A 26,456-nucleotide genomic window follows, 5' to 3' on the forward strand; every position below is an offset into this window, starting at 1 on the left:
GTATGAAGGCATTCAAAGGTTGTGGGTTCGAGTCCCACCAGAGTCGACCTTTGTGAGTCGGAGATCGTCTTCCTCACAAAGCAAAAATCCTTTTTTCGTGAGGGCCTTTGCATAATTGTGTTCACTTTTTACAGATAGCATGTATGAAGGCATTCAAAGGTTGTGGGATCGAGTCCCACCAGAGTCGACCTTTGTGAGTCGGAGACCGTCTTCCTCACAAATCCTTTTTGCGCGAGGGCCTTTGCAAAATTATGTTCACTCATCGAAAGTCTTGGTTGCTTTCCGTCTTCAAGCTAAGGACAAATGAAGCAGTTCAAAGACTGTGGATTGAAATCTCACAGAAGCACAATTTTAGTTTGACAATTTTAGTTTTAGTTTGGCGCGTTGGACTTATAAGTAAAGCATGTATGAAAGCATTCAAAGGTTGTAGGTTCAAGTCCCACCAGAGTCGACCTTTGTGAGTCGGAGATCGTCTTCCTCACAAAGCAAAAATCCTTTTTTGCGCGAGGGCCTTTGCAAAATTATGTTCACTCATCGAAAGTCTTGGTTGCTTTCCGTCTTAAAGCTAAGGTGGTAGCCACAGCAAGGGCTCTGTGGCGCAACGGATAGCACATTGGACTTCTAAGAAAGCATGTATGAAGGCATTCAAAGGTTGTGGGTTCGAGTCCCTCCAGAGTCGACCTTTGTGAGTCGGAGACCGTCTTCCTCACAAAGCAAAAATATTTATTGCGTGAGGGCCTTGTGGGTTCGAGTCCCACCAGAGTCGACCTTTGTGAGTCGGAGATCGTCTTCCTCACGAAGCAAAAATTCTTTTTGCGCGACGGCCTTTGCAAAATTGTGTTCACTCATCGTAAGTCTTTGTTGCTTTCTGTCTTCAAGCTAAGGTAACCACAGCAAGGGCTCTGTGGCGCAACGGATAGCGCGTTGGACTTCTAAGAAAGCATGTATGAATGCATTCAAAGGTTGTGGATTTGAGTCCCACCAGAGTCGACCTTTGTGAGTCGGAGACAGTCTTCCTCACAAAGCAAAAATATTTATTGCGTGAGGGCCTTGTGGGTTCGAGTCCCACCAGAGTCGACCTTTGTGAGTCGGAGATCGTCTTCCTCACAAAGCAAAAATCCTTTTTGCTCGAGAGCCTTTGCAAAATTGTGTTCACTCATAGAAAGTCTTGGTTGCTTTCTGTCTTCAAGCTAAGGTGGTAGCCACAGCAAGGGCTCTGTGGCGCAACGGATAGCGCGTTGGACTTCTAAGAAAGCATGTATGAAGGCATTCAAAGGTTGTGGGCTCGAGTCCCACCAGAGTCGACCTTTGTGAGTCGGAGACTGTCATCCTCACAAATCGTTTTTGCGTGAGGGCCTTTGCAAAATTATGTTCACTTTTCAAAGAAAGCATGTATGAAGGCATTCAAAGGTTGTGGGTTCGAGTCCCACCAGAGTCGACCTTTGTGAGTCGGAGATCGTCTTCCTCACAAAGCAAAAATCCTTTTTTCGTGAGGGCCTTTGCAAACTTGTGTTCACTTTTTACAGAAAGCATGTATGAAGGCATTCAAAGGTTGTGGGATCGAGTCCCACCAGAGTTGACCTTTGTGAGTCGGAGACCGTCTTCCTCACAAATCCTTTTTGCGCGAGGGCCTTTGCAAAATTATGTTCACTCATCGAAAGTCTTGGGTGCTTTCCGTCTTCAAGCTAAGGTGGTAGCCACAGCAAGGGCTCTGTGGCGCAACGGATAGCGCATTGGACTTCTAAGAAAGCATGTATGAAGGCATTCAAAGGTTGTGGGTTCGAGTCCCTCCAGAGTCGACCTTTGTGAGTCGGAGACCGTCTTCCTCACAAAGCAAAAATATTTATTGCGTGAGGGCCTTGTGGGTTCGAGTCCCACCAGAGTCGACCTTTGTGAGTCGGAGACCGTCTTCCTCACAAATCCTTTTTGCGCAAGGGCCTTTGCAAAATTATGTTCACTCATCGAAAGTCTTGGTTGCTTTCCGTCTTCAAGCTAAGGACAAATGAAGCAGTTAAAAGACTGTGGATTGAAATCTCACAGAAGCACAATTTTAGTTTGACAATTTTAGTTTTAGTTTGGCGCGTTGGACTTCTAAGTGAAGCACGTATGAAGGCATTCAAAGGTTATGGGTTCGAGTCCCACCATAGTCGACCTTTGTGATTCAAAGACCGTCTTCCTCACGAAGCAAAAATTCTTTTTGCGCGACGGCCTTTGCAAAATTATGTTCACTCATCGAAAGTCTTTGTTGCTTTCCGTCTTCAAGCTAAGGACAAATGAAGCATTTAAAAGACTGTGGATTGAAATCTCACAGAAACACAATTTTAGTTTGACAATTTTACTTTTAGTTTGGCGCGTTGGACTTCTAAGTAAAGCACGTATGAAGGCATTCAAAGGTTGTGGGTTCGTGAGGGCCTTTGCAAAATTATGTTCACTTTTTACAGAAAGCATGTATGAAAGCATTCAAAGGTTGTGGGATCGAGTCCCAACAGAGTTGACCTTTGTGAGTCGGAGACCGTCTTCCTCACAAATCCTTTTTGCGCGAGGGCCTTTGCAAAATTATGTTCACTCATCGAAAGTCTTGGTTGCTTTCCGTCTTCAAGCTAAGGTGGTAGCCACAGCAAGGGCTCTGTGGCGCAACGGATGGCGCGTTGGATTTCTAAGAAAGCATGTATGAAGGCATTCAAAGGTTGTGGGTTCGAGTCCCACCAGAGTCGACCTTTGTGAGTCGGAGACAGTCTTCCTCACAAAGCAAAAATATTTATTGCGTGAGGGCCTTGTGGGTTCGAGTCCCACCAGAGTCGACCTTTGTTAGTAGTAGACCGTCTTCCTCACAAATCCTTTTTGCGCGAGGGCCTTTGCAAAATTATGTTCACTCATCGAAAGTCTTGGTTGCTTTCCGTCTTCAAGCTAAGGACAAATGAAGCATTTAAAAGACTGTGGATTGAAATCTCACAGAAGCACAATTTTAGTTTGACAATTTTAGTTTTAGTTTGGCGCGTTGGACTTCTAAGTAAAGCACGTATGAAGGCATTCAAAGGTTGTGGGTTCGAGTCCCACCATAGTCGACCTTTGTGATTCAAAGACCGTCTTCCTCACGAAGCAAAAATTCATTTTGCGCGACGGCCTTTGCAAAATTGTGTTCACTCATCGAAAGTCTTTGTTGCTTTCTGTCTTCAAGCTAAGGTAACCACAGCAAGGCCTCTGTGGCGCAAAGGATAGCGCGTTGGACTTCTAAGAAAGCATGTATGAAGGCATTCAAAGGTTGTGGATTTGAGTCCCACCAGAGTCGACCTTTGTGAGTCGGAGATCGTCTTCCTCACAAAGCAAAAATCCTTTTTTCGTGAGGGCCTTTGCAAAATTGTGTTCACTTTTTACAGAAAGCATGTATGAAGGCATTCAAAGGTTGTAGGTTCGAGTCCCACCAGAGTCGACCTTTGTGAGTCGGAGACCGTCTTCCTCACAAATCCCTTTTGCGCGAGGGCCTTTGCAAAATTATGTTCACTCATCGAAAGTCTTGGTTGCTTTCCGTCTTCAAGCTAAGGTGGTAGCCACAGCAAGGGCTCTGTGGCGCAACGGATAGTGCGTTGGACTTCTAAGAAAGCATGTATGAAGGCATTCAAAGGTTGTGGGTTCGAGTCCCACCAGAGTCGACCTTTGTGAGTCGGAGACCGTCTTTAGCACAAATAGTTTTTGCGTGAGGGCCTTTGCAAAATTATGTTCACTTTTCAAAGAAAGCATGTATGAAGGCATTCAAAGGTTGTGGGTTCGAGTCCCACCAGAGTCGACCTTTGTGAGTCGGAGATCGTCTTCCTCACAAAGCAAAAATCCTTTTTTCGTGAGGGCCTTTGCAAAATTGTGTTCACTTTTTACAGATAGCATGTATGAAGGCATTCAAAGGTTGTGGGATCGAGTCCCACCAGAGTCGACCTTTGTGAGTCGGAGACCGTCTTCCTCACAAATCCTTTTTGCGCGAGGGCCTTTGCAAAATTGTGTTCACTCATCGAAAGTCTTTGTTGCTTTCTGTCTTCAAGCTAAGGTAACCACAGCAAGGGCTCTGTGGCGCAGCGGATAGCGCTTTGGACTTCTAAGAAAGCATGTATGAAGGCATTCAAAGGTTGTGGATTTGAGTCCCACCAGAGTTGACCTTTGTGAGTCGGAGACAGTCTTCCTCACAAAACAAAAATATTTATTGCGTGAGGGCCTTGTGGGTTCGAGTCCCACCAGAGTCGACCTTTGTGAGTCGGAGATCGTCTTCCTCACAAAGCAAAAATCCTTTTTTCGTGAGGGCCTTTGCAAAATTGTGTTCACTTTTTACAGATAGCATGTATGAAGGCATTCAAAGGTTGTGGGATCGAGTCCCACCAGAGTCGACCTTTGTGAGTCGGAGATCGTCTTCCTCACAAAGCAAAAATCCTTTTTTCGTGAGGGCCTTTGCAAAATTGTGTTCACTTTTTACAGATAGCATGTATGAAGGCATTCAAAGGTTGTGGGATCGAGTCCCACCAGAGTCGACCTTTGTGAGTCGGAGATCGTCTTCCTCACAAAGCAAAAATCCTTTTTTCGTGAGGGCCTTTGCAAAATTGTGTTCACTTTTTACAGAAAGCATGTATGAAGGCATTCAAAGGTTGTGGGATCGAGTCCCACCAGAGTCGACCTTTGTGAGTCGGAGACCGTCTTCCTCACAAATCCTTTTTGCGCGAGGGCCTTTGCAAAATTATGTTCACTCATCGAAAGTCTTGGTTGCTTTCCGTCTTCAAGCTAAGGACAAATGAAGTAGTTCAAAACTGTGGATTGAAATCTCACAGAAGCACAATTTTAGTTTAAAGAATCTAACAGTAAATTTGAAAAAGTCATCGAAAGTCTTTGTTGCTTTCCGTCTTCAAGCTAAGGTGGTAGCCACAGCAAGGGCTCTGTGGCGCAACGGATAGCGCGTTGGACTTCTAAGAAAGCATGTAAGAAGGCATTCAAAGGTTGTGGGTTCGGGTCCCACCAGAGTCGACCTTTGTGAGTCGGAGACCGTCTTCCTCACAAATACTTTTTGCGTGAGGGCCTTTGCAAAATTATGTTCACTTTTCAAAGAAAGCATGTATGAAGGCATTCAAAGGTTGTGGGTTCGAGTCCCACCAGAGTCGACCTTTGTGAGTCGGAGATCGTCTTCCTCACAAAGCAAAAATCTTTTTTTCGTGAGGGCCTTTGCAAAATTGTGTTCACTTTTTACAGAAAGCATGTATGAAGGCATTCAAAGGTTGTGGGATCGAGTCCCACCAGAGTCGACCTTTGTGAGTCGGAGACCGTCTTCCTCACAAATCCTTTTTGCGCGAGGGCCTTTGCAAAATTATGTTCACTCATCGAAAGTCTTGGTTGCTTTCCGTCTTCAGGCTAAGGACAAATGAAGCAATTCAAAGACTGTGGATTGAAATCTCACAGAAGCACAATTTTAGTTTGACAATTTTAGTTTTAGTTTGGCGCGTTGGACTTATAAGTAAAGCATGTATGAAAGCATTCAAAGGTTGTAGGTTCAAGTCCCACCAGAGTCGACCTTTGTGATTCAGAGACCGTCTTCCTCACGAAGCAAAAATCCTTTTTGCGCGACGGCCTTTGCAAAATTGTGTTCACTCATCGAAAGTCTTTGTTGCTTTCCGTCTTCAAGCTAAGGACAAATGAAGCAGTTCAAAGACTGTGGATTGAAATCTCACAGAAGCACAATTTTAGTTTGACGAATCTGACAGTAAATTTACATTAGAACCTAATAGAAGCACATTTGCGCGAGTCCCACCAGAGTCGACCTTTGTGAGTCGGAGACCGTCATCCTCACAAATCATTTTTGCGTGAGGGCCTTTGCAAAATTATGTTCACTTTTCAAAGAAAGCATGTATGAAGGCATTCAAAGGTTGTGGGTTCGAGTCCCACCAGAGTCGACCTTTGTGAGTCGGAGATCGTCTTCCTCACAAAGCAAAAATCCTTTTTTCGTGAGGGCCTTTGCATAATTGTGTTCACTTTTTACAGATAGCATGTATGAAGGCATTCAAAGGTTGTGGGATCGAGTCCCACCAGAGTCGACCTTTGTGAGTCGGAGACCGTCTTCCTCACAAATCCTTTTTGCGCGAGGGCCTTTGCAAAATTATGTTCACTCATCGAAAGTCTTGGTTGCTTTCCGTCTTCAAGCTAAGGACAAATGAAGCAGTTCAAAGACTGTGGATTGAAATCTCACAGAAGCACAATTTTAGTTTGACAATTTTAGTTTTAGTTTGGCGCGTTGGACTTATAAGTAAAGCATGTATGAAAGCATTCAAAGGTTGTAGGTTCAAGTCCCACCAGAGTCGACCTTTGTGAGTCGGAGATCGTCTTCCTCACAAAGCAAAAATCCTTTTTTGCGCGAGGGCCTTTGCAAAATTATGTTCACTCATCGAAAGTCTTGGTTGCTTTCCGTCTTAAAGCTAAGGTGGTAGCCACAGCAAGGGCTCTGTGGCGCAACGGATAGCACATTGGACTTCTAAGAAAGCATGTATGAAGGCATTCAAAGGTTGTGGGTTCGAGTCCCTCCAGAGTCGACCTTTGTGAGTCGGAGACCGTCTTCCTCACAAAGCAAAAATATTTATTGCGTGAGGGCCTTGTGGGTTCGAGTCCCACCAGAGTCGACCTTTGTGAGTCGGAGATCGTCTTCCTCACGAAGCAAAAATTCTTTTTGCGCGACGGCCTTTGCAAAATTGTGTTCACTCATCGTAAGTCTTTGTTGCTTTCTGTCTTCAAGCTAAGGTAACCACAGCAAGGGCTCTGTGGCGCAACGGATAGCGCGTTGGACTTCTAAGAAAGCATGTATGAATGCATTCAAAGGTTGTGGATTTGAGTCCCACCAGAGTCGACCTTTGTGAGTCGGAGACAGTCTTCCTCACAAAGCAAAAATATTTATTGCGTGAGGGCCTTGTGGGTTCGAGTCCCACCAGAGTCGACCTTTGTGAGTCGGAGATCGTCTTCCTCACAAAGCAAAAATCCTTTTTGCTCGAGAGCCTTTGCAAAATTGTGTTCACTCATAGAAAGTCTTGGTTGCTTTCTGTCTTCAAGCTAAGGTGGTAGCCACAGCAAGGGCTCTGTGGCGCAACGGATAGCGCGTTGGACTTCTAAGAAAGCATGTATGAAGGCATTCAAAGGTTGTGGGCTCGAGTCCCACCAGAGTCGACCTTTGTGAGTCGGAGACTGTCATCCTCACAAATCGTTTTTGCGTGAGGGCCTTTGCAAAATTATGTTCACTTTTCAAAGAAAGCATGTATGAAGGCATTCAAAGGTTGTGGGTTCGAGTCCCACCAGAGTCGACCTTTGTGAGTCGGAGATCGTCTTCCTCACAAAGCAAAAATCCTTTTTTCGTGAGGGCCTTTGCAAACTTGTGTTCACTTTTTACAGAAAGCATGTATGAAGGCATTCAAAGGTTGTGGGATCGAGTCCCACCAGAGTTGACCTTTGTGAGTCGGAGACCGTCTTCCTCACAAATCCTTTTTGCGCGAGGGCCTTTGCAAAATTATGTTCACTCATCGAAAGTCTTGGGTGCTTTCCGTCTTCAAGCTAAGGTGGTAGCCACAGCAAGGGCTCTGTGGCGCAACGGATAGCGCATTGGACTTCTAAGAAAGCATGTATGAAGGCATTCAAAGGTTGTGGGTTCGAGTCCCTCCAGAGTCGACCTTTGTGAGTCGGAGACTGTCTTCCTCACAAAGCAAAAATATTTATTGCGTGAGGGCCTTGTGGGTTCGAGTCCCACCAGAGTCGACCTTTGTGAGTCGGAGACCGTCTTCCTCACAAATCCTTTTTGCGCAAGGGCCTTTGCAAAATTATGTTCACTCATCGAAAGTCTTGGTTGCTTTCCGTCTTCAAGCTAAGGACAAATGAAGCAGTTAAAAGACTGTGGATTGAAATCTCACAGAAGCACAATTTTAGTTTGACAATTTTAGTTTTAGTTTGGCGCGTTGGACTTCTAAGTGAAGCACGTATGAAGGCATTCAAAGGTTATGGGTTCGAGTCCCACCATAGTCGACCTTTGTGATTCAAAGACCGTCTTCCTCACGAAGCAAAAATTCTTTTTGCGCGACGGCCTTTGCAAAATTATGTTCACTCATCGAAAGTCTTTGTTGCTTTCCGTCTTCAAGCTAAGGACAAATGAAGCATTTAAAAGACTGTGGATTGAAATCTCACAGAAACACAATTTTAGTTTGACAATTTTACTTTTAGTTTGGCGCGTTGGACTTCTAAGTAAAGCACGTATGAAGGCATTCAAAGGTTGTGGGTTCGTGAGGGCCTTTGCAAAATTATGTTCACTTTTTACAGAAAGCATGTATGAAAGCATTCAAAGGTTGTGGGATCGAGTCCCAACAGAGTTGACCTTTGTGAGTCGGAGACCGTCTTCCTCACAAATCCTTTTTGCGCGAGGGCCTTTGCAAAATTATGTTCACTCATCGAAAGTCTTGGTTGCTTTCCGTCTTCAAGCTAAGGTGGTAGCAAAAGCAAGGGCTCTGTGGCGCAACGGATGGCGCGTTGGATTTCTAAGAAAGCATGTATGAAGGCATTCAAAGGTTGTGGGTTCGAGTCCCACCAGAGTCGACCTTTGTGAGTCGGAGACAGTCTTCCTCACAAAGCAAAAATATTTATTGCGTGAGGGCCTTGTGGGTTCGAGTCCCACCAGAGTCGACCTTTGTTAGTAGTAGACCGTCTTCCTCACAAATCCTTTTTGCGCGAGGGCCTTTGCAAAATTATGTTCACTCATCGAAAGTCTTGGTTGCTTTCCGTCTTCAAGCTAAGGACAAATGAAGCATTTAAAAGACTGTGGATTGAAATCTCACAGAAGCACAATTTTAGTTTGACAATTTTAGTTTTAGTTTGGCGCGTTGGACTTCTAAGTAAAGCACGTATGAAGGCATTCAAAGGTTGTGGGTTCGAGTCCCACCATAGTCGACCTTTGTGATTCAAAGACCGTCTTCCTCACGAAGCAAAAATTCATTTTGCGCGACGGCCTTTGCAAAATTGTGTTCACTCATCGAAAGTCTTTGTTGCTTTCTGTCTTCAAGCTAAGGTAACCACAGCAAGGCCTCTGTGGCGCAAAGGATAGCGCGTTGGACTTCTAAGAAAGCATGTATGAAGGCATTCAAAGGTTGTGGATTTGAGTCCCACCAGAGTCGACCTTTGTGAGTCGGAGATCGTCTTCCTCACAAAGCAAAAATCCTTTTTTCGTGAGGGCCTTTGCAAAATTGTGTTCACTTTTTACAGAAAGCATGTATGAAGGCATTCAAAGGTTGTAGGTTCGAGTCCCACCAGAGTCGACCTTTGTGAGTCGGAGACCGTCTTCCTCACAAATCCCTTTTGCGCGAGGGCCTTTGCAAAATTATGTTCACTCATCGAAAGTCTTGGTTGCTTTCCGTCTTCAAGCTAAGGTGGTAGCCACAGCAAGGGCTCTGTGGCGCAACGGATAGTGCGTTGGACTTCTAAGAAAGCATGTATGAAGGCATTCAAAGGTTGTGGGTTCGAGTCCCACCAGAGTCGACCTTTGTGAGTCGGAGACCGTCTTCCTCACAAATAGTTTTTGCGTGAGGGCCTTTGCAAAATTATGTTCACTTTTCAAAGAAAGCATGTATGAAGGCATTCAAAGGTTGTGGGTTCGAGTCCCACCAGAGTCGACCTTTGTGAGTCGGAGATCGTCTTCCTCACAAAGCAAAAATCCTTTTTTCGTGAGGGCCTTTGCAAAATTGTGTTCACTTTTTACAGATAGCATGTATGAAGGCATTCAAAGGTTGTGGGATCGAGTCCCACCAGAGTCGACCTTTGTGAGTCGGAGACCGTCTTCCTCACAAATCCTTTTTGCGCGAGGGCCTTTGCAAAATTATGTTCACTCATGGAAAGTCTTGGTTGCTTTCCGTCTTCAAGCTAAGGACAAATGAAGCAGTTCAAAACTGTGGATTGAAATCTCACAGAAGCACAATTTTAGTTTAAAGAATCTGACAGTAAATTTGAAAAAGTCATCGAAAGTCTTTGTTGCTTTCCGTCTTCAAGCTAAGGTGGTAGCCACAGCAAGGGCTCTGTGGCGCAACGGATAGCGCGTTGGACTTCTAAGAAAGCATGTAAGAAGGCATTCAAAGGTTGTGGGTTCGAGTCCCACCAGAGTCGACCTTTGTGAGTCGGAGACCGTCTTCCTCACAAATACTTTTTGCGTGAGGGCCTTTGCAAAATTATGTTCACTTTTCAAAGAAAGCATGTATGAAGGCATTCAAAGGTTGTGGGTTCGAGTCCCACCAGAGTCGACCTTTGTGAGTCGGAGATCGTCTTCCTCACAAAGCAAAAATCCTTTTTTCGTGAGGGCCTTTGCAAAATTATGTTCACTTTTTACAGAAAGCATGTATGAAGGCATTCAAAGGTTGTGGGATCGAGTCCCAACAGAGTTGACCTTTGTGAGTCGGAGACCGTCTTCCTCACAAATCCTTTTTGCGCGAGGGCCTTTGCAAAATTATGTTCACTCATCGAAAGTCTTGGTTGCTTTCCGTCTTCAAGCTAAGGACAAATGAAGCAGTTCAAAACTGTGGATTGAAATCTCACAGAAGCACAATTTTAGTTTAAAGAATCTGACAGTAAATTTGAAAAAGTCATCGAAAGTCTTTGTTGCTTTCCGTCTTCAAGCTAAGGTGGTAGCCACAGCAAGGGCTCTGTGGCGCAACGGATAGCGCGTTGGACTTCTAAGAAAGCATGTAAGAAGGCATTCAAAGGTTGTGGGTTCGAGTCCCACCAGAGTCGACCTTTGTGAGTCGGAGACCGTCTTCCTCACAAATACTTTTTGCGTGAGGGCCTTTGCAAAATTATGTTCACTTTTCAAAGAAAGCATGTATGAAGGCATTCAAAGGTTGTGGGATCGAATCCCACCAGAGTCGACCTTTGTGAGTCGGAGACCGTCTTCCTCACAAATCCTTTTTGCGCGAGGGCCTTTGCAAAATTATGTTCACTCATCGAAAGTCTTGGTTGCTTTCCGTCTTCAAGCTAAGGACAAATGAAGCAATTCAAAGACTGTGGATTGAAATCTCACAGAAGCACAATTTTAGTTTGACAATTTTAGTTTTAGTTTGGCGCGTTGGACTTATAAGTAAAGCATGTATGAAAGCATTCAAAGGTTGTAGGTTCAAGTCCCACCAGAGTCGACCTTTGTGATTCAGAGACCGTCTTCCTCACGAAGCAAAAATCCTTTTTGCGCGACGGCCTTTGCAAAATTGTGTTCACTCATCGAAAGTCTTTGTTGCTTTCCGTCTTCAAGCTAAGGACAAATGAAGCAGTTCAAAGACTGTGGATTGAAATCTCACAGAAGCACAATTTTAGTTTGACGAATCTGACAGTAAATTTACATTAGAACCTAATAGAAGCACATTTGCGCGAGTCCCACCAGAGTCGACCTTTGTGAGTCGGAGACCGTCATCCTCACAAATCGTTTTTGCGTGAGGGCCTTTGCAAAATTATGTTCACTTTTCAAAGAAAGCATGTATGAAGGCATTCAAAGGTTGTGGGTTCGAGTCCCACCAGAGTCGACCTTTGTGAGTCGGAGATCGTCTTCCTCACAAAGCAAAAATCCTTTTTTCGTGAGGGCCTTTGCAAAATTGTGTTCACTTTTTACAGATAGCATGTATGAAGGCATTCAAAGGTTGTGGGATCGAGTCCCACCAAAGTCGACCTTTGTGAGTCGGAGATCGTCTTCCTCACAAAGCAAAAATCCTTTTTTCGTGAGGGCCTTTGCAAAATTGTGTTCACTTTTTACAGAAAGCATGTATGAAGGCATTCAAAGGTTGTGGGATCGAGTCCCACCAGAGTCGACCTTTGTGAGTCGGAGACCGTCTTCCTCACAAATCCTTTTTGCGCGAGGGCCTTTGCAAAATTATGTTCACTCATCGAAAGTCTTGGTTGCTTTCCGTCTACAAGCTAAGGACAAATGAAGCAGTTCAAAACTGTGGATTGAAATCTCACAGAAGCACAATTTTAGTTTAAAGAATCTGACAGTAAATTTGAAAAAGTCATCGAAAGTCTTTGTTGCTTTCCGTCTTCAAGCTAAGGTGGTAGCCACAGCAAGGGCTCTGTGGCGCAACGGATAGCGCGTTGGACTTCTAAGAAAGCATGTAAGAAGGCATTCAAAGGTTGTGGGTTCGAGTCCCACCAGAGTCGACCTTTGTGAGTCGGAGACCGTCTTCCTCACAAATACTTTTTGCGTGAGGGCCTTTGCAAAATTATGTTCACTTTTCAAAGAAAGCATGTATGAAGGCATTCAAAGGTTGTGGGTTCGAGTCCCACCAGAGTCGACCTTTGTGAGTCGGAGATCGTCTTCCTCACAAAGCAAAAATCCTTTTTTCGTGAGGGCCTTTGCAAAATTGTGTTCACTTTTTACAGAAAGCATGTATGAAGGCATTCAAAGGTTGTGGGATCGAGTCCCACCAGAGTCGACCTTTGTGAGTCGGAGACCGTCTTCCTCACAAATCCTTTTTGCGCGAGGGCCTTTGCAAAATTATGTTCACTCATCGAAAGTCTTGGTTGCTTTCCGTCTTCAAGCTAAGGACAAATGAAGCAATTCAAAGACTGTGGATTGAAATCTCACAGAAGCACAATTTTAGTTTGACAATTTTAGTTTTCAAAGGTTGTGGATTTGAGTCCCACCAGAGTCGACCTTTGTGAGTCGGAGACCGTCTTCCTCACAAAGCAAAAATATTTATTGCGTGAGGGCCTTGTGGGATCGAGTCCCACCAGAGTCGACCTTCGTGAGTCGGAGACCGTCATCCTCACAAATCTTTTTTGCGCGAGGGCCTTTGCAAAATTATGTTCAGTCATCGAAAGTCTTGGTTGCTTTCCGTCTTCAAGCTAAGGTGGCAGCCACAGCAAGGGCTCTGTGGCGCAAAGGATAGCGCGTTGGATTTCTAAGAAAGCATGTATGAAGGCATTCAAAGGTTGTGGGTTCGGGTCCCACCAGAGTCGACCTTTGTGAGTCGGAGACCGTCTTCCTCACAAATCCTTTTTGCGCGAGGGCCTTTGCAAAATTGTGTTCACTCATCGAAAGTCTTGGTCAGAGACCGTCTTCCTCACAAATCCTTTTTGCGTGAGGGCCTTTGCAAAATTATGTTCACTTTTCACAGAAAGCATGTATGAAGGCATTTAAAGGTTGTGGAATCGAGTCCCACCAGAGTCGACCTTTGTGAGTCGGAGACCGTCTTCCTCACAAATCCTTTTTGCGCGAGGGCCTTTGCAAAATTGTGTTCACTCATAGAAAGTCATAGAAGGGCTCTGTGGCGCAACGGATAGCGCGTTGGACTTCTAAGAAAGCATGTATGAAGGCATTCAAAGGTTGTGGGTTCGAGTCCCTCCAGAGTCGACCTTTGTGAGTCGGAGACCGTCTTCCTCACAAATCCCTTTTGCGCGAGGGCCTTTGCAAAATTATGTTCACTCATCGAAAGTCTTGGTTGCTTTCCGTCTTCAAGCTAAGGTGGTAGCCACAGCAAGGGCTCTGTGGCGCAACGGATAGTGCGTTGGACTTCTAAGAAAGCATGTATGAAGACATTCAAAGGTTGTGGGTTCGAGTCCCACCAGAGTCGACCTTTGTGAGTCGGAGACCGTCTTCCTCACAAATGTGTCTGTAAATCTGACAGTAAATTTACATTAGAACCTAATAGAAGCACATTTGCGCGAGTCCCACCAGAGTCGACCTTTGTGAGTCGGAGACCGTCTTCCTCACAAATACTTTTTGCGTGAGGGCCTTTGCAAAATTATGTTCACTTTTCAAAGAAAGCATGTATGAAGGCATTCAAAGGTTGTGGGTTCGAGTCCCACCAGAGTCGACCTTTGTGAGTCGGAGATCGTCTTCCTCACAAAGCAAAAATCCTTTTTTCGTGAGGGCCTTTGCAAAATTGTGTTCACTTTTTACAGAAAGCATGTATGAAGGCATTCAAAGGTTGTGGGATCGAGTCCCACCAGAGTCGACCTTTGTGAGTCGGAGACCGTCTTCCTCACAAATCCTTTTTGCGCGAGGGCCTTTGCAAAATTATGTTCACTCATCGAAAGTCTTGGTTGCTTTCCGTCTTCAAACTAAGGACAAATGAAGCAATTCAAAGACTGTGGATTGAAATCTCACAGAAGCACAATTTTAGTTTGTCAATTTTAGTTTTCAAAGGTTGTGGATTTGAGTCCCACCAGAGTCGACCTTTGTGAGTCGGAGACCGTCTTCCTCACAAAGCAAAAATATTTATTGCGTGAGGGCCTTGTGGGATCGAGTCCCACCAGAGTCGACCTTCGTGAGTCGGAGACCGTCATCCTCACAAATCTTTTTTGCGCGAGGGCCTTTGCAAAATTATGTTCAGTCATCGAAAGTCTTGGTTGCTTTCCGTCTTCAAGCTAAGGTGGCAGCCACAGCAAGGGCTCTGTGGCGCAAAGGATAGCGCGTTGGATTTCTAAGAAAGCATGTATGAAGGCATTCAAAGGTTGTGGGTTCGGGTCCCACCAGAGTCGACCTTTGTGAGTCGGAGACCGTCTTCCTCACAAATCCTTTTTGCGCGAGGGCCTTTGCAAAATTGTGTTCACTCATCGAAAGTCTTGGTCAGAGACCGTCTTCCTCACAAATACTTTTTGCGTGAGGGCCTTTGCAAAATTATGTTCACTTTTCAAAGAAAGCATGTATGAAGGCATTCAAAGGTTGTGGGTTCGAGTCCCACCAGAGTCAACCTTTGTGAGTCGGAGACCGTCTTCCTCACAAATCCTTTTTGCGCGAGGGCCTTTGCAAAATTATGTTCACTCATCGAAAGTCTTGGTTGCTTTCCGTCCTCAAGCTAAGGACAAATGAAGCAGTTCAAAACTGTGGATTGAAATCTCACAGAAGCACAATTTTAGTTTAAAGAATCTGACAGTAAATTTGAAAAAGTCATCGAAAGTCTTTGTTGCTTTCCGTCTTCAAGCTAAGGTGGTAGCCACAGCAAGGGCTCTGTGGCGCAACGGATAGCGCGTTGGACTTCTAAGAAAGCATGTAAGAAGGCATTCAAAGGTTGTGGGTTCGAGTCCCACCAGAGTCGACCTTTGTGAGTCGGAGACCGTCTTCCTCACAAATTCTTTTTGCGTGAGGGCCTTTGCAAAATTATGTTCACTCATCGAAAGTCTTGGTTGCTTTCCGTCTTCAAGCTAAGGACAAATGAAGCAATTCAAAGACTGTGGATTGAAATCTCACAGAAGCACAATTTTAGTTTGACAATTTTAGTTTTAGTTTGGCGCGTTGGACTTATAAGTAAAGCATGTATGAAAGCATTCAAAGGTTGTAGGTTCAAGTCCCACCAGAGTCGACCTTTGTGATTCAGAGACCGTCTTCCTCACGAAGCAAAAATCCTTTTTGCGCGACGGCCTTTGCAAAATTGTGTTCACTCATCGAAAGTCTTTGTTGCTTTCCGTCTTCAAGCTAAGGACAAATGAAGCAGTTCAAAGACTGTGGATTGAAATCTCACAGAAGCACAATTTTAGTTTGACGAATCTGACAGTAAATTTACATTAGAACCTAATAGAAGCACATTTGCGCGAGTCCCACCAGAGTCGACCTTTGTGAGTCGGAGACCGTCATCCTCACAAATCGTTTTTGCGTGAGGGCCTTTGCAAAATTATGTTCACTTTTCAAAGAAAGCATGTATGAAGGCATTCAAAGGTTGTGGGTTCGAGTCCCACCAGAGTCAACCTTTGTGAGTCGGAGATCGTCTTCCTCACAAAGCAAAAATCCTTTTTTCGTGAGGGCCTTTGCAAAATTGTGTTCACTTTTTACAGATAGCATGTATGAAGGCATTCAAAGGTTGTGGGATCGAGTCCCACCAAAGTCGACCTTTGTGAGTCGGAGATCGTCTTCCTCACAAAGCAAAAATCCTTTTTTCGTGAGGGCCTTTGCAAAATTGTGTTCACTTTTTACAGAAAGCATGTATGAAGGCATTCAAAGGTTGTGGGATCGAGTCCCACCAGAGTCGACCTTTGTGAGTCGGAGACCGTCTTCCTCACAAATCCTTTTTGCGCGAGGGCCTTTGCAAAATTATGTTCACTCATCGAAAGTCTTGGTTGCTTTCCGTCTACAAGCTAAGGACAAATGAAGCAGTTCAAAACTGTGGATTGAAATCTCACAGAAGCACAATTTTAGTTTAAAGAATCTGACAGTAAATTTGAAAAAGTCATCGAAAGTCTTTGTTGCTTTACGTCTTCAAGCTAAGGTGGTAGCCACAGCAAGGGCTCTGTGGCGCAACGGATAGCGCGTTGGACTTGTAAGAAAGCATGTAAGAAGGCATTCAAAGGTTGTGGGTTCGAGTCCCACCAGAGTCGACCTTTGTGAGTCGGAGACCGTCTTCCTCACAAATACTTTTTGCGTGAGGGCCTTTGCAAAATTATGTTCACTTTTCAAAGAAAGCATGTATGAAGGCATTCAAAGGTTGTGGGTTCGAGTCCCACCAGAGTCGACCTTTGTGAGTCGGAGATCGTCTTCCTCACAAAGCAAAAATCCTTTTTTCGTGAGGGCCTTTGCAAAATTGTGTTCACTTTTTACAGAAAGCATGTATGAAGGCATTCAAAGGTTGTGGGATCGAGTCCCACCAGAGTCGACCTTTGTGAGTCGGAGACCGTCTTCCTCACAAATCCTTTTTGCGCGAGGGCCTTTGCAAAATTATGTTCACTCATCGAAAGTCTTGGTTGCTTTCCGTCTTCAAGCTAAGGACAAATGAAGCAGTTCAAAGACTGTGGATTGAAATCTCACAGAAGCACAATTTTAGTTTGACAATTTTAGTTTTCAAAGGTTGTGGATTTGAGTCCCACCAGAGTCGACCTTTGTGAGTCGGAGACCGTCTTCCTCACAAAGCAAAAATATTTATTGCGTGAGGGCCTTGTGGTATCGAGTCCCACCAGAGTCGACCTTCGTGAGTCGGAGACCGTCATCCTCACAAATCTTTTTTGCGCGAGGGCCTTTGCAAAATTATGTTCACTCATCGAAAGTCTTGGTCAGAGACCGTCTTCCTCACAAATCCTTTTTGCGTGAGGGCCTTTGCAAAATTATGTTCACTTTTCACAGAAAGCATGTATGAAGGCATTTAAAGGTTGTGGAATCGAGTCCCACCAGAGTCGACCTTTGTGAGTCGGAGATCGTCTTCCTCACAAAGCAAAAATCCTTTTTTCGTGAGGGCCTTTGCAAAATTGTGTTCACTTTTTAAAGAAAGCATGTATGAAGGCATTCAAAGGTTGTGGGTTCGAGTCCCACCATTTGCAAAATTGTGTTCACTCATCGAAAGTCTTGGTCAGAGACCGTCTTCCTCACAAATCCTTTTGCGTGAGGGCATTTGCAAAATTATGTTCACTTTTCACAGAAAGCATGTATGAAGGCATTTAAAGGTTGTGGAATCGAGTCCCACCAGAGTCGACCTTTGTGAGTCGGAGACCGTCTTCCTCACAAATCCTTTTTGCGCGAGGGCCTTTGCAAAATTGTGTTCACTCATCGAAAGTCTTGGTTGCTTTCCGTCTTCAAGCTAAGGTGGTAGCCACAGCAAGGGCTCTGTGGCGCAATGGATATCGCGTTGGATTTCTAAGAAAGCATGTATGAAGGCATTCAAAGGTTGTGGGTTTGGGTCCCACCAGAGTCGACCTTTGTGAGTCGGAGACCGTCTTCCTCACAAATCCTTTTTGCGCGAGGGCCTTTGCAAAATTGTGTTCACTCATCGAACGTATTGGTTGCTTTCAGTCTTCAAGCTAAGGACAAATGAAGCAGTTCAAAGACTGTGGATTGAAATCTCACAGAAGCACAATTTTAGTTTGACGAATCTGACAGTAAATTTACATTAGAACCTAATAGAAGCACATTTGCGCGAGTCCCACCAGAGTCGACCTTTGTGAGTCGGAGACCGTCTTCCTCACAAATACTTTTTGCGTGAGGGCCTTTGCAAAATTATGTTCACTTTTCAAAGAAAGCATGTATGAAGGCATTCAAAGGTTGTGGGTTCGAGTCCCACCAGAGTCGACCTTTGTGAGTCGGAGATCGTCTTCCTCACAAAGCAAAAATCCTTTTTTCGTGAGGGCCTTTGCAAAATTATGTTCACTTTTTACAGAAAGCATGTATGAAGGCATTCAAAGGTTGTGGGATCGAGTCCCAACAGAGTTGACCTTTGTGAGTCGGAGACCGTCTTCCTCACAAATCCTTTTTGCGCGAGGGCCTTTGCAAAATTATGTTCACTCATCGAAAGTCTTGGTTGCTTTCCGTCTTCAAGCTAAGGACAAATGAAGCATTTAAAAGACTGTGGATTGAAATCTCACAGAAGCACAATTTTAGTTTGTCAATTTTAGTTTTCAAAGGTTGTGGATTTGAGTCCCACCAGAGTCGTCCTTTGTGAGTCGGAGACCGTCTTCCTCACAAAGCAAAAATATTTATTGCGTGAGGGCCTTGTGGGATCGAGTCCCACCAGAGTCGACCTTCGTGAGTCGGAGACCGTCATCCTCACAAATCTTTTTTGCGCGAGGGCCTTTGCAAAATTATGTTCAGTCATCGAAAGTCTTGGTTGCTTTCCGTCTTCAAGCTAAGGTGGCAGCCACAGCAAGGGCTCTGTGGCGCAAAGGATAGCGCGTTGGATTTCTAAGAAAGCATGTATGAAGGCATTCAAAGGTTGTGGGTTCGGGTCCCACCAGAGTCGACCTTTGTGAGTCGGAGACCGTCTTCCTCACAAATCCTTTTTGCGCGAGGGCCTTTGCAAAATTGTGTTCACTCATCGAAAGTCTTGGTCAGAGACCGTCTTCCTCACAAATACTTTTTGCGTGAGGGCCTTTGCAAAATTATGTTCACTTTTCAAAGAAAGCATGTATGAAGGCATTCAAAGGTTGTGGGTTCGAGTCCCACCAGAGTCAACCTTTGTGAGTCGGAGATCGTCTTCCTCACAAAGCAAAAATCCTTTTTTCGTGAGGGCCTTTGCAAAATTGTGTTCACTTTTTACAGATAGCATGTATGAAGGCATTCAAAGGTTGTGGGATCGAGTCCCACCAGAGTCGACCTTTGTGAGTCGGAGACCGTCTTCCTCACAAATCCTTTTTGCGCGAGGGCCTTTGCAAAATTATGTTCACTCATCGAAAGTCTTGGGTGCTTTCCGTCTTCAAGCTAAGGACAAATGAAGCATTTAAAAGACTGTGGATTGAAATCTCACAGAAGCACAATTTTAGTTTGTCAATTTTAGTTTTCAAAGGTTGTGGATTTGAGTCCCACCAGAGTCGTCCTTTGTGAGTCGGAGACCGTCTTCCTCACAAAGCAAAAATATTTATTGCGTGAGGGCCTTGTGGGATCGAGTCCCACCAGAGTCGACCTTCGTGAGTCGGAGACCGTCATCCTCACAAATCTTTTTTGCGCGAGGGCCTTTGCAAAATTATGTTCAGTCATCGAAAGTCTTGGTTGCTTTCCGTCTTCAAGCTAAGGTGGCAGCCACAGCAAGGGCTCTGTGGCGCAAAGGATAGCGCGTTGGATTTCTAAGAAAGCATGTATGAAGGCATTCAAAGGTTGTGGGTTCGGGTCCCACCAGAGTCGACCTTTGTGAGTCGGAGACCGTCTTCCTCACAAATCCTTTTTGCGCGAGGGCCTTTGCAAAATTGTGTTCACTCATCGAAAGTCTTGGTCAGAGACCGTCTTCCTCACAAATACTTTTTGCGTGAGGGCCTTTGCAAAATTATGTTCACTTTTCAAAGAAAGCATGTATGAAGGCATTCAAAGGTTGTGGGTTCGAGTCCCACCAGAGTCAACCTTTGTGAGTCGGAGATCGTCTTCCTCACAAAGCAAAAATCCTTTTTTCGTGAGGGCCTTTGCAAAATTGTGTTCACTTTTTACAGATAGCATGTATGAAGGCATTCAAAGGTTGTGGGATCGAGTCCCACCAGAGTCGACCTTTGTGAGTCGGAGACCGTCTTCCTCACAAATCCTTTTTGCGCGAGGGCCTTTGCAAAATTATGTTCACTCATCGAAAGTCTTGGGTGCTTTCCGTCTTCAAGCTAAGGTGGTAGCCACAGCAAGGGCTCTGTGGCGCAACGGATAGCGCATTGGACTTCTAAGAAAGCATGTATGAAGGCATTCAAAGGTTGTGGGTTCGAGTCCCTCCAGAGTCGACCTTTGTGAGTCGGAGACCGTCTTCCTCACAAAGCAAAAATATTTATTGCGTGAGGGCCTTGTGGGTTCGAGTCCCACCAGAGTCGACCTTTGTGAGTCGGAGACCGTCTTCCTCACAAATCCTTTTTGCGCAAGGGCCTTTGCAAAATTATGTTCACTCATCGAAAGTCTTGGTTGCTTTCCGTCTTCAAGCTAAGGACAAATGAAGCAGTTAAAAGACTGTGGATTGAAATCTCACAGAAGCACAATTTTAGTTTGACAATTTTAGTTTTAGTTTGGCGCGTTGGACTTCTAAGTGAAGCACGTATGAAGGCATTCAAAGGTTATGGGTTCGAGTCCCACCATAGTCGACCTTTGTGATTCAAAGACCGTCTTCCTCACGAAGCAAAAATTCTTTTTGCGCGACGGCCTTTGCAAAATTATGTTCACTCATCGAAAGTCTTTGTTGCTTTCCGTCTTCAAGCTAAGGACAAATGAAGCATTTAAAAGACTGTGGATTGAAATCTCACAGAAACACAATTTTAGTTTGACAATTTTACTTTTAGTTTGGCGCGTTGGACTTCTAAGTAAAGCACGTATGAAGGCATTCAAAGGTTGTGGGTTCGTGAGGGCCTTTGCAAAATTATGTTCACTTTTTACAGAAAGCATGTATGAAAGCATTCAAAGGTTGTGGGATCGAGTCCCAACAGAGTTGACCTTTGTGAGTCGGAGACCGTCTTCCTCACAAATCCTTTTTGCGCGAGGGCCTTTGCAAAATTATGTTCACTCATCGAAAGTCTTGGTTGCTTTCCGTCTTCAAGCTAAGGTGGTAGCCACAGCAAGGGCTCTGTGGCGCAACGGATGGCGCGTTGGACTTCTAAGAAAGCATGTATGAAGGCATTCAAAGGTTGTGGGTTCGAGTCCCACCAGAGTCGACCTTTGTGAGTCGGAGACAGGCTTCCTCACAAAGCAAAAATATTTATTGCGTGAGGGCCTTGTGGGTTCGAGTCCCACCAGAGTCGACCTTTGTTAGTAGTAGACCGTCTTCCTCACAAATCCTTTTTGCGCGAGGGCCTTTGCAAAATTATGTTCACTCATCGAAAGTCTTGGTTGCTGTCCGTCTTCAAGCTAAGGACAAATGAAGCATTTAAAAGACTGTGGATTGAAATCTCACAGAAGCACAATTTTAGTTTGACAATTTTAGTTTTAGTTTGGCGCGTTGGACTTCTAAGTAAAGCACGTATGAAGGCATTCAAAGGTTGTGGGTTCGAGTCCCACCATAGTCGACCTTTGTGATTCAAAGACCGTCTTCCTCACGAAGCAAAAATTCATTTTGCGCGACGGCCTTTGCAAAATTGTGTTCACTCATCGAAAGTCTTTGTTGCTTTCTGTCTTCAAGCTAAGGTAACCACAGCAAGGCCTCTGTGGCGCAAAGGATAGCGCGTTGGACTTCTAAGAAAGCATGTATGAAGGCATTCAAAGGTTGTGGATTTGAGTCCCACCAGAGTCGACCTTTGTGAGTCGGAGATCGTCTTCCTCACAAAGCAAAAATCCTTTTTTCGTGAGGGCCTTTGCAAAATTGTGTTCACTTTTTACAGAAAGCATGTATGAAGGCATTCAAAGGTTGTAGGTTCGAGTCCCACCAGAGTCGACCTTTGTGAGTCGGAGACCGTCTTCCTCACAAATCCCTTTTGCGCGAGGGCCTTTGCAAAATTATGTTCACTCATCGAAAGTCTTGGTTGCTTTCCGTCTTCAAGCTAAGGTGGTAGCCACAGCAAGGGCTCTGTGGCGCAACGGATAGTGCGTTGGACTTCTAAGAAAGCATGTATGAAGGCATTCAAAGGTTGTGGGTTCGAGTCCCACCAGAGTCGACCTTTGTGAGTCGGAGACCGTCTTCCTCACAAATACTTTTTGCGTGAGGGCCTTTGCAAAATTATGTTCACTTTTCAAAGAAAGCATGTATGAAGGCATTCAAAGGTTGTGGGTTCGAGTCCCACCAGAGTCGACCTTTGTGAGTCGGAGATCGTCTTCCTCACAAAGCAAAAATCCTTTTTTCGTGAGGGCCTTTGCAAAATTGTGTTCACTTTTTACAGATAGCATGTATGAAGGCATTCAAAGGTTGTGGGATCGAGTCCCACCAGAGTCGACCTTTGTGAGTCGGAGACCGTCTTCCTCACAAATCCTTTTTGCGCGAGGGCCTTTGCAAAATTATGTTCACTCATGGAAAGTCTTGGTTGCTTTCCGTCTTCAAGCTAAGGACAAATGAAGCAGTTCAAAACTGTGGATTGAAATCTCACAGAAGCACAATTTTAGTTTAAAGAATCTGACAGTAAATTTGAAAAAGTCATCGAAAGTCTTTGTTGCTTTCCGTCTTCAAGCTAAGGTGGTAGCCACAGCAAGGGCTCTGTGGCGCAACGGATAGCGCGTTGGACTTCTAAGAAAGCATGTAAGAAGGCATTCAAAGGTTGTGGGTTCGAGTCCCACCAGAGTCGACCTTTGTGAGTCGGAGACCGTCTTCCTCACAAATACTTTTTGCGTGAGGGCCTTTGCAAAATTATGTTCACTTTTCAAAGAAAGCATGTATGAAGGCATTCAAAGGTTGTGGGTTCGAGTCCCACCAGAGTCGACCTTTGTGAGTCGGAGATCGTCTTCCTCACAAAGCAAAAATCCTTTTTTCGTGAGGGCCTTTGCAAAATTATGTTCACTTTTTACAGAAAGCATGTATGAAGGCATTCAAAGGTTGTGGGATCGAGTCCCAACAGAGTTGACCTTTGTGAGTCGGAGACCGTCTTCCTCACAAATCCTTTTTGCGCGAGGGCCTTTGCAAAATTATGTTCACTCATCGAAAGTCTTGGTTGCTTTCCGTCTTCAAGCTAAGGACAAATGAAGCAGTTCAAAACTGTGGATTGAAATCTCACAGAAGCACAATTTTAGTTTAAAGAATCTGACAGTAAATTTGAAAAAGTCATCGAAAGTCTTTGTTGCTTTCCGTCTTCAAGCTAAGGTGGTAGCCACAGCAAGGGCTCTGTGGCGCAACGGATAGCGCGTTGGACTTCTAAGAAAGCATGTAAGAAGGCATTCAAAGGTTGTGGGTTCGAGTCCCACCAGAGTCGACCTTTGTGAGTCGGAGACCGTCTTCCTCACAAATACTTTTTGCGTGAGGGCCTTTGCAAAATTATGTTCACTTTTCAAAGAAAGCATGTATGAAGGCATTCAAAGGTTGTGGGATCGAATCCCACCAGAGTCGACCTTTGTGAGTCGGAGACCGTCTTCCTCACAAATCCTTTTTGCGCGAGGGCCTTTGCAAAATTATGTTCACTCATCGAAAGTCTTGGTTGCTTTCCGTCTTCAAGCTAAGGACAAATGAAGCAATTCAAAGACTGTGGATTGAAATCTCACAGAAGCACAATTTTAGTTTGACAATTTTAGTTTTGGTTTGGCGCGTTGGACTTATAAGTAAAGCATGTATGAAAGCATTCAAAGGTTGTAGGTTCAAGTCCCACCAGAGTCGACCTTTGTGATTCAGAGACCGTCTTCCTCACGAAGCAAAAATCCTTTTTGCGCGACGGCCTTTGCAAAATTGTGTTCACTCATCGAAAGTCTTTGTTGCTTTCCGTCTTCAAGCTAAGGACAAATGAAGCAGTTCAAAGACTGTGGATTGAAATCTCACAGAAGCACAATTTTAGTTTGACGAATCTGACAGTAAATTTACATTAGAACCTAATAGAAGCACATTTGCGCGAGTCCCACCAGAGTCGACCTTTGTGAGTCGGAGACCGTCATCCTCACAAATCGTTTTTGCGTGAGGGCCTTTGCAAAATTATGTTCACTTTTCAAAGAAAGCATGTATGAAGGCATTCAAAGGTTGTGGGTTCGAGTCCCACCAGAGTCGACCTTTGTGAGTCGGAGATCGTCTTCCTCACAAAGCAAAAATCCTTTTTTCGTGAGGGCCTTTGCAAAATTGTGTTCACTTTTTACAGATAGCATGTATGAAGGCATTCAAAGGTTGTGGGATCGAGTCCCACCAAAGTCGACCTTTGTGAGTCGGAGATCGTCTTCCTCACAAAGCAAAAATCCTTTTTTCGTGAGGGCCTTTGCAAAATTGTGTTCACTTTTTACAGAAAGCATGTATGAAGGCATTCAAAGGTTGTGGGATCGAGTCCCACCAGAGTCGACCTTTGTGAGTCGGAGACCGTCTTCCTCACAAATCCTTTTTGCGCGAGGGCCTTTGCAAAATTATGTTCACTCATCGAAAGTCTTGGTTGCTTTCCGTCTACAAGCTAAGGACAAATGAAGCAGTTCAAAACTGTGGATTGAAATCTCACAGAAGCACAATTTTAGTTTAAAGAATCTGACAGTAAATTTGAAAAAGTCATCGAAAGTCTTTGTTGCTTTCCGTCTTCAAGCTAAGGTGGTAGCCACAGCAAGGGCTCTGTGGCGCAACGGATAGCGCGTTGGACTTCTAAGAAAGCATGTAAGAAGGCATTCAAAGGTTGTGGGTTCGAGTCCCACCAGAGTCGACCTTTGTGAGTCGGAGACCGTCTTCCTCACAAATACTTTTTGCGTGAGGGCCTTTGCAAAATTATGTTCACTTTTCAAAGAAAGCATGTATGAAGGCATTCAAAGGTTGTGGGTTCGAGTCCCACCAGAGTCGACCTTTGTGAGTCGGAGATCGTCTTCCTCACAAAGCAAACATCCTTTTTTCGTGAGGGCCTTTGCAAAATTGTGTTCACTTTTTACAGAAAGCATGTATGAAGGCATTCAAAGGTTGTGGGATCGAGTCCCACCAGAGTCGACCTTTGTGAGTCGGAGACCGTCTTCCTCACAAATCCTTTTTGCGCGAGGGCCTTTGCAAAATTATGTTCACTCATCGAAAGTCTTGGTTGCTTTCCGTCTTCAAGCTAAGGACAAATGAAGCAATTCAAAGACTGTGGATTGAAATCTCACAGAAGCACAATTTTAGTTTGACAATTTTAGTTTTCAAAGGTTGTGGATTTGAGTCCCACCAGAGTCGACCTTTGTGAGTCGGAGACCGTCTTCCTCACAAAGCAAAAATATTTATTGCGTGAGGGCCTTGTGGGATCGAGTCCCACCAGAGTCGACCTTCGTGAGTCGGAGACCGTCATCCTCACAAATCTTTTTTGCGCGAGGGCCTTTGCAAAATTATGTTCAGTCATCGAAAGTCTTGGTTGCTTTCCGTCTTCAAGCTAAGGTGGCAGCCACAGCAAGGGCTCTGTGGCGCAAAGGATAGCGCGTTGGATTTCTAAGAAAGCATGTATGAAGGCATTCAAAGGTTGTGGGTTCGGGTCCCACCAGAGTCGACCTTTGTGAGTCGGAGACCGTCTTCCTCACAAATCCCTTTTGCGCGAGGGCCTTTGCAAAATTGTGTTCACTCATCGAAAGTCTTGGTCAGAGACCGTCTTCCTCACAAATCCTTTTTGCGTGAGGGCCTTTGCAAAATTATGTTCACTTTTCACAGAAAGCATGTATGAAGGCATTTAAAGGTTGTGGAATCGAGTCCCACCAGAGTCGACCTTTGTGAGTCGGAGACCGTCTTCCTCACAAATCCTTTTTGCGCGAGGGCCTTTGCAAAATTGTGTTCACTCATAGAAAGTCATAGAAGGGCTCTGTGGCGCAAAGGATAGCGCGTTGGATTTCTAAGAAAGCATGTATGAAGACATTCAAAGGTTGTGGGTTCGAGTCCCACCAGAGTCGACCTTTGTGAGTCGGAGACCGTCTTCCTCACAAATACTTTTTGCGTGAGGGCCTTTGCAAAATTATGTTCACTTTTCAAAGAAAGCATGTATGAAGGCATTCAAAGGTTGTGGGTTCGAGTCCCACCAGAGTCAACCTTTGTGAGTCGGAGATCGTCTTCCTCACAAAGCAAAAATCCTTTTTTCGTGAGGGCCTTTGCAAAATTGTGTTCACTTTTTACAGATAGCATGTATGAAGGCATTCAAAGGTTGTGGGATCGAGTCCCACCAGAGTCGACCTTTGTGAGTCGGAGACCGTCTTCCTCACAAATCCTTTTTGCGCGAGGGCCTTTGCAAAATTATGTTCACTCATCGAAAGTCTTGGTTGCTTTCCGTCTTCAAGCTAAGGACAAATGAAGCAGTTCAAAACTGTGGATTGAAATCTCACAGAAGCACAATTTTAGTTTAAAGAATCTGACAGTAAATTTGAAAAAGTCATCGAAAGTCTTTGTTGCTTTCCGTCTTCAAGCTACGCAACGGATAGTGCGTTGGACTTCTAACGAAAGCATGTATGAAGACATTCAAAGGTTGTGGGTTCGAGTCCCACCAGAGTCGACCTTTGTGAGTCGGAGACCGTCTTCCTCACAAATGTGTCTGTAAAT

General features: G+C 44.7%; 29 non-coding genes across 29 annotated transcripts; all 29 read left to right on the forward strand.

Annotated features, from left to right (window-relative positions):
* The first annotated feature begins 1,212 nt into the window (after nucleotides 1-1,212).
* trnar-ucu (transfer RNA arginine (anticodon UCU)) lies at nucleotides 1,213-1,438 on the forward strand. The gene is made up of 2 exons: nucleotides 1,213-1,249; nucleotides 1,403-1,438. It is a non-coding gene; the product is annotated as a tRNA-Arg (tRNA).
* Nucleotides 1,439-1,707: 269 nt separating this feature from the next.
* trnar-ucu (transfer RNA arginine (anticodon UCU)) lies at nucleotides 1,708-1,799 on the forward strand. The gene is given in 2 exon segments: nucleotides 1,708-1,744; nucleotides 1,764-1,799. It is a non-coding gene; the product is annotated as a tRNA-Arg (tRNA).
* An 823-nt stretch (nucleotides 1,800-2,622) lies between these two features.
* Nucleotides 2,623-2,714, forward strand: trnar-ucu (transfer RNA arginine (anticodon UCU)). Its single transcript is given in 2 exon segments — nucleotides 2,623-2,659; nucleotides 2,679-2,714. It is a non-coding gene; the product is annotated as a tRNA-Arg (tRNA).
* An 844-nt stretch (nucleotides 2,715-3,558) lies between these two features.
* Nucleotides 3,559-3,650, forward strand: trnar-ucu (transfer RNA arginine (anticodon UCU)). Its single transcript is given in 2 exon segments — nucleotides 3,559-3,595; nucleotides 3,615-3,650. It is a non-coding gene; the product is annotated as a tRNA-Arg (tRNA).
* A 400-nt stretch (nucleotides 3,651-4,050) lies between these two features.
* trnar-ucu (transfer RNA arginine (anticodon UCU)) lies at nucleotides 4,051-4,370 on the forward strand. The gene is made up of 2 exons: nucleotides 4,051-4,087; nucleotides 4,335-4,370. It is a non-coding gene; the product is annotated as a tRNA-Arg (tRNA).
* A 536-nt stretch (nucleotides 4,371-4,906) lies between these two features.
* Nucleotides 4,907-5,132, forward strand: trnar-ucu (transfer RNA arginine (anticodon UCU)). The gene is made up of 2 exons: nucleotides 4,907-4,943; nucleotides 5,097-5,132. It is a non-coding gene; the product is annotated as a tRNA-Arg (tRNA).
* Nucleotides 5,133-7,084: 1,952 nt separating this feature from the next.
* On the forward strand, nucleotides 7,085-7,310 carry trnar-ucu (transfer RNA arginine (anticodon UCU)). Its single transcript has 2 exons — nucleotides 7,085-7,121; nucleotides 7,275-7,310. It is a non-coding gene; the product is annotated as a tRNA-Arg (tRNA).
* Nucleotides 7,311-7,579: 269 nt separating this feature from the next.
* Nucleotides 7,580-7,671, forward strand: trnar-ucu (transfer RNA arginine (anticodon UCU)). The gene is given in 2 exon segments: nucleotides 7,580-7,616; nucleotides 7,636-7,671. It is a non-coding gene; the product is annotated as a tRNA-Arg (tRNA).
* An 823-nt stretch (nucleotides 7,672-8,494) lies between these two features.
* Nucleotides 8,495-8,586, forward strand: trnar-ucu (transfer RNA arginine (anticodon UCU)). The gene is given in 2 exon segments: nucleotides 8,495-8,531; nucleotides 8,551-8,586. It is a non-coding gene; the product is annotated as a tRNA-Arg (tRNA).
* An 844-nt stretch (nucleotides 8,587-9,430) lies between these two features.
* On the forward strand, nucleotides 9,431-9,522 carry trnar-ucu (transfer RNA arginine (anticodon UCU)). The gene is given in 2 exon segments: nucleotides 9,431-9,467; nucleotides 9,487-9,522. It is a non-coding gene; the product is annotated as a tRNA-Arg (tRNA).
* Nucleotides 9,523-10,051: 529 nt separating this feature from the next.
* Nucleotides 10,052-10,143, forward strand: trnar-ucu (transfer RNA arginine (anticodon UCU)). Its single transcript is given in 2 exon segments — nucleotides 10,052-10,088; nucleotides 10,108-10,143. It is a non-coding gene; the product is annotated as a tRNA-Arg (tRNA).
* Nucleotides 10,144-10,672: 529 nt separating this feature from the next.
* On the forward strand, nucleotides 10,673-10,764 carry trnar-ucu (transfer RNA arginine (anticodon UCU)). The gene is given in 2 exon segments: nucleotides 10,673-10,709; nucleotides 10,729-10,764. It is a non-coding gene; the product is annotated as a tRNA-Arg (tRNA).
* A 1,315-nt stretch (nucleotides 10,765-12,079) lies between these two features.
* On the forward strand, nucleotides 12,080-12,171 carry trnar-ucu (transfer RNA arginine (anticodon UCU)). Its single transcript is given in 2 exon segments — nucleotides 12,080-12,116; nucleotides 12,136-12,171. It is a non-coding gene; the product is annotated as a tRNA-Arg (tRNA).
* Nucleotides 12,172-12,880: 709 nt separating this feature from the next.
* Nucleotides 12,881-12,972, forward strand: trnar-ucu (transfer RNA arginine (anticodon UCU)). The gene is given in 2 exon segments: nucleotides 12,881-12,917; nucleotides 12,937-12,972. It is a non-coding gene; the product is annotated as a tRNA-Arg (tRNA).
* A 302-nt stretch (nucleotides 12,973-13,274) lies between these two features.
* On the forward strand, nucleotides 13,275-13,366 carry trnar-ucu (transfer RNA arginine (anticodon UCU)). The gene is given in 2 exon segments: nucleotides 13,275-13,311; nucleotides 13,331-13,366. It is a non-coding gene; the product is annotated as a tRNA-Arg (tRNA).
* A 128-nt stretch (nucleotides 13,367-13,494) lies between these two features.
* On the forward strand, nucleotides 13,495-13,586 carry trnar-ucu (transfer RNA arginine (anticodon UCU)). The gene is given in 2 exon segments: nucleotides 13,495-13,531; nucleotides 13,551-13,586. It is a non-coding gene; the product is annotated as a tRNA-Arg (tRNA).
* Nucleotides 13,587-14,404: 818 nt separating this feature from the next.
* Nucleotides 14,405-14,707, forward strand: trnar-ucu (transfer RNA arginine (anticodon UCU)). The gene is made up of 2 exons: nucleotides 14,405-14,441; nucleotides 14,672-14,707. It is a non-coding gene; the product is annotated as a tRNA-Arg (tRNA).
* A 254-nt stretch (nucleotides 14,708-14,961) lies between these two features.
* Nucleotides 14,962-15,053, forward strand: trnar-ucu (transfer RNA arginine (anticodon UCU)). The gene is given in 2 exon segments: nucleotides 14,962-14,998; nucleotides 15,018-15,053. It is a non-coding gene; the product is annotated as a tRNA-Arg (tRNA).
* A 1,181-nt stretch (nucleotides 15,054-16,234) lies between these two features.
* On the forward strand, nucleotides 16,235-16,326 carry trnat-ugu (transfer RNA threonine (anticodon UGU)). The gene is given in 2 exon segments: nucleotides 16,235-16,271; nucleotides 16,291-16,326. It is a non-coding gene; the product is annotated as a tRNA-Thr (tRNA).
* Nucleotides 16,327-18,579: 2,253 nt separating this feature from the next.
* trnar-ucu (transfer RNA arginine (anticodon UCU)) lies at nucleotides 18,580-18,882 on the forward strand. Its single transcript has 2 exons — nucleotides 18,580-18,616; nucleotides 18,847-18,882. It is a non-coding gene; the product is annotated as a tRNA-Arg (tRNA).
* Nucleotides 18,883-19,457: 575 nt separating this feature from the next.
* Nucleotides 19,458-19,760, forward strand: trnar-ucu (transfer RNA arginine (anticodon UCU)). The gene is made up of 2 exons: nucleotides 19,458-19,494; nucleotides 19,725-19,760. It is a non-coding gene; the product is annotated as a tRNA-Arg (tRNA).
* A 269-nt stretch (nucleotides 19,761-20,029) lies between these two features.
* trnar-ucu (transfer RNA arginine (anticodon UCU)) lies at nucleotides 20,030-20,121 on the forward strand. Its single transcript is given in 2 exon segments — nucleotides 20,030-20,066; nucleotides 20,086-20,121. It is a non-coding gene; the product is annotated as a tRNA-Arg (tRNA).
* An 823-nt stretch (nucleotides 20,122-20,944) lies between these two features.
* Nucleotides 20,945-21,036, forward strand: trnar-ucu (transfer RNA arginine (anticodon UCU)). The gene is given in 2 exon segments: nucleotides 20,945-20,981; nucleotides 21,001-21,036. It is a non-coding gene; the product is annotated as a tRNA-Arg (tRNA).
* Nucleotides 21,037-21,880: 844 nt separating this feature from the next.
* trnar-ucu (transfer RNA arginine (anticodon UCU)) lies at nucleotides 21,881-21,972 on the forward strand. The gene is given in 2 exon segments: nucleotides 21,881-21,917; nucleotides 21,937-21,972. It is a non-coding gene; the product is annotated as a tRNA-Arg (tRNA).
* Nucleotides 21,973-22,501: 529 nt separating this feature from the next.
* trnar-ucu (transfer RNA arginine (anticodon UCU)) lies at nucleotides 22,502-22,593 on the forward strand. The gene is given in 2 exon segments: nucleotides 22,502-22,538; nucleotides 22,558-22,593. It is a non-coding gene; the product is annotated as a tRNA-Arg (tRNA).
* Nucleotides 22,594-23,122: 529 nt separating this feature from the next.
* trnar-ucu (transfer RNA arginine (anticodon UCU)) lies at nucleotides 23,123-23,214 on the forward strand. Its single transcript is given in 2 exon segments — nucleotides 23,123-23,159; nucleotides 23,179-23,214. It is a non-coding gene; the product is annotated as a tRNA-Arg (tRNA).
* A 1,315-nt stretch (nucleotides 23,215-24,529) lies between these two features.
* On the forward strand, nucleotides 24,530-24,621 carry trnar-ucu (transfer RNA arginine (anticodon UCU)). The gene is given in 2 exon segments: nucleotides 24,530-24,566; nucleotides 24,586-24,621. It is a non-coding gene; the product is annotated as a tRNA-Arg (tRNA).
* A 709-nt stretch (nucleotides 24,622-25,330) lies between these two features.
* trnar-ucu (transfer RNA arginine (anticodon UCU)) lies at nucleotides 25,331-25,422 on the forward strand. Its single transcript is given in 2 exon segments — nucleotides 25,331-25,367; nucleotides 25,387-25,422. It is a non-coding gene; the product is annotated as a tRNA-Arg (tRNA).
* A 302-nt stretch (nucleotides 25,423-25,724) lies between these two features.
* Nucleotides 25,725-25,816, forward strand: trnar-ucu (transfer RNA arginine (anticodon UCU)). The gene is given in 2 exon segments: nucleotides 25,725-25,761; nucleotides 25,781-25,816. It is a non-coding gene; the product is annotated as a tRNA-Arg (tRNA).
* Nucleotides 25,817-26,456: the final 640 nt, after the last annotated feature.

This window comes from Channa argus, chromosome 6 (assembly GCF_033026475.1).
Source record: "Channa argus isolate prfri chromosome 6, Channa argus male v1.0, whole genome shotgun sequence".
Lineage (NCBI taxonomy): Eukaryota > Metazoa > Chordata > Actinopteri > Anabantiformes > Channidae > Channa > Channa argus.